Source organism: Oncorhynchus mykiss, chromosome 25, assembly GCF_057628025.1.
Source record: "Oncorhynchus mykiss isolate SJ-2025 chromosome 25, ASM5762802v1, whole genome shotgun sequence".
NCBI classification, from domain to species: domain Eukaryota; kingdom Metazoa; phylum Chordata; class Actinopteri; order Salmoniformes; family Salmonidae; genus Oncorhynchus; species Oncorhynchus mykiss.
The window spans coordinates 71,885,258-71,888,589 of record NC_143046.1 but is presented as its reverse complement, the minus strand read 5'-3'; the positions used below and the strand labels follow the sequence as shown (position 1 = coordinate 71,888,589).

The 3,332-nt window shown below is 51.7% G+C and overlaps 1 pseudogene; it reads left to right on the top strand.

Moving 5' to 3' along the window:
* The first annotated feature begins 756 nt into the window (after positions 1 to 756).
* Positions 757 to 3,101, top strand: LOC149972115 (uncharacterized; annotated as a pseudogene).
* Positions 3,102 to 3,332: the final 231 nt, after the last annotated feature.

Sequence of the window (3,332 nt, the reverse complement as noted above, 5' to 3'; positions counted from 1 at the left end):
TGCACTGTGCTGGTCTTAATGAGAAGAAGGTAAAAACAGACTCGTGACAGTCTGGTGATGAGGACAGGGCCTGCCTGCCAAGCAACATCCACTGCAGCTGGAGATCGAGTTGGACACCGCTCTAACTCAAGGTCTCCTCTGAGGAGGGGAGGGGACAGAACTAGGAAACATGCGCACACACACACACACACACACACACACACACACACACACACACACACACACACACACACACACACACACACACACACACACACACACACACACACACACACACACACACACACACGTATGGAGTAAAAAGTACACTATTTTCTTTAGGAATGTAGTAAAGTATAAGTAGTCAAAAATATACATAGTAAAGGAAAGTACAGATACCTAAAATAACTACTTAACCCTCCTGTTTTGTGCTGGTCGAATTGGACCGGAACAAAAAAAATGTAGTTCATTTATTCTGATTGTCATAAGGTTCCGTGACTTTGTCCACACAGGGCATCTGAACACACACAATACATTTAGATGATTTTCATTAATCCTCTTCTTGGCTTCTATGGCAACTCCCATCGGGAACCTTTCCCCAAAAGAGTAATTTCCCCACGGGAACCACACCTGTTGGCATTCTCACAAACAATCGCAACATTGTTTCAATAATATATAGAACTTTTCTCGCAGCTCTGGTGTATAATGCTTTTCATTCTGTGGTAGCACAATGACCAAACGATATATTATATGTGAGGCTCTTGATCATATCTTTGATCATGACACATGTGAGGAGGAGAGAGGCCAGGAAACTGACAGTGAAGATGCGTTAGAGGAGGAAGTGTCAGAAGTTGAAGACAACACAGAATACGATCCAGACCAACAGACAACCGATGTGGAACAATCCAGTGATGAGGAAGAGGGCCCTGCTGAGGTTATTGTTACATTCCAGTGATGAGGAAGAGGGCCCTGCTGAGGTTGTTGTTACATTCTGGTCAAAGAATGGGAATTTATCATGGTCTTCATCCCCACCTGAGAGGAGAGGTCAGCTGTCAGCTGAAAATGTTATCAGGATGACCCCAAGGCCAACGAGATATGCCATATCTTGGGTTGATGACATAAAATCCTGCTTCAAACTGTTCTTGACAGAGTCAATCGAAACGATAGTGATGAACATGACCAACTTGGAGGGGAGACGCATTTACAAAGACAACTGGAAGGAGGTAGACCAGACATACGTCCAAGCATACGTGGGTCTCTTGATTTTGGCTGGTGTGTACAGATCCAGAAACTAATCTACCACCAGTTTATGGGATGCAGAGACTGGTCGGGCAATGTTCCGTGCCACTAAGTCACTCCAGACATTTCACGTGTTGTCATGGGTAATTTGCTTCGACAACCGTGATTCAAGACCAGGCTGCCGTCAACAAGACAAGCTGGCAGCGATCCGATAGGTCTGGCACAAGTAGGTGGAGCGCATGCCATTCATCTATAACCCAAGTCCAGACATCACAGTGGATGAGCGCTGGTCGCTGCCAATTCAAACAGTACATGCCAAGCAAACCGTCTAAGTATGGAATGAAGATATGGGCAGCATGTGATGCCAGGACAAGTTATGCCTGGAACATGTAGGTTTACACCGGGAAACCTGCTGACGGTGTTCCCGAAAGGATGCAGGGGAAGCCTGATCATAGAGAGCCCTTGTTTCTCTATGGTGTTGTAGGTCAGGGCGTGGCTAGGGAGGGTGTTCTAGTTTTCCTATTTCTATGCTGGTGTAATTGGTATGGTTCCTAATTAGACGCAGCTGATTATCGTTGTCTCTAATTGGGGATCATACTTAAGTTCTCCATTGTTCCCACCTGGGTTGTGGGATATTGTTTGTGTTTGTGCTGGTTGCACCATGTAAGTCACGTTTTGTTGCTTGTTTATTGTTTTTGTTTTCACTTTAATAAACGATGTGGAACTCAACACACGCAGCGCCTTGGTCCGTTCATTATCAAGATTATGACAAAATATCCCACCCCGAAAGGACCAAGCAGCGTACAATGGAGGGAAAAGTGAGTTGGACCTGGGTAGAAATAATGGGAGGTTGCGAGACCCTTCCTTGGCGTGATTCGCAGAGTAATCGGGAAGGACAGTGACGACGCCGGGGGCTGCGGCCACAGAAACCCCAAGATGTTTTTGGAGTGGCCGGCTGAGCAGCGGAGATTGCCAGAACCCGAATGGGAGTCGATGGAGGATTGCGATGAGGGATACCGGAGAGAAGAGTTAGCGAGGAGTATTCTGCAGCGCAGGCGTGCTGAAGAGAGGGTCATCAGTCCGGGGCCATCTGTGCCAGCTCCTCGCACTCGCCCTGAAGAGCCAGAGATCGTCAGGGAGGCGATGGAGAAGTTGGGGGAGGGGGAGCGACAGAGGAGAACGATGTTGTGCAGGTGTGTTCTGCTCAACATTCGACCTGAAGAGCCTGTCAGCAGTCCGGTGCCACCTGTGCCGGCTCCACGCACAAGGCCTCCAGTGCACCTCCCCAGTCCGATTCGTCCTGTGCCAGCTCCCCGCACCCTCCCTGAAGTGCGTGTCAACAGTCCGGTGCCACATGTGCCAGCTCCGCGCACTCGCCCTGAAGTGCGTGTCACCAGTCCGGTGTCACCTGTGCCGGCTCCACGCACCAGGCCTCCAGTGCGCCTCCCCAGACCGGTACGTCCTGTGCCAGCTCTCCGCACTCGCCCTGAAGTGCGTGTCACCAGTCCGGTGCCACCTGTGCCGGCTCCACGCACCAGGCATCCAGTGCGTCTTCTCAGCCCGGTACGTTCGGTGTCCAGTCCCGCTCCAGGGCAGGAGCCTTCCTCCGCGCCGGTGCCTAGTCCAGGCATGGTGTCCAGTCCAGCTCCATGACCGGAGTCTTCCTCTGCGCCGATGCTCAGTCCAGGCACTGTGTCCAGTCCTGCTCCAGGGCAGGAGCCTTCCTTTGCGCCGGTGCCCAGTCCGGGCACGGCGTCCAACCCAGCTCTATGGCCGGGGCCCTCTGCGCCGATGTCCAGGCACGGCGTTCAGCCTGGCTCCATGGCCGGATCCGGAGTCTGGGCGGGGGCTACGACCTGCACCAGAGCCGCCACCGACACTAGTCACCCCCCCTGCCCTCCCCATTTGGTTTCACATTTGGGGGGGGGGGGGGGGGGGGGGTACTGTCATGCCCTGACCATAGAGAGCCCTTGGTGTTCTCGTTTTCTCTATGCTGGTGTAATTGGTATGGTTCCCAATTAGTTCCCAGCTGATTATCGTTGTCCCTAATTGGGGATCATTCTTAAGTTCTCCATTGTTCCCACCTGGGTTGTGGGATATTGTTTGTGTTTGTG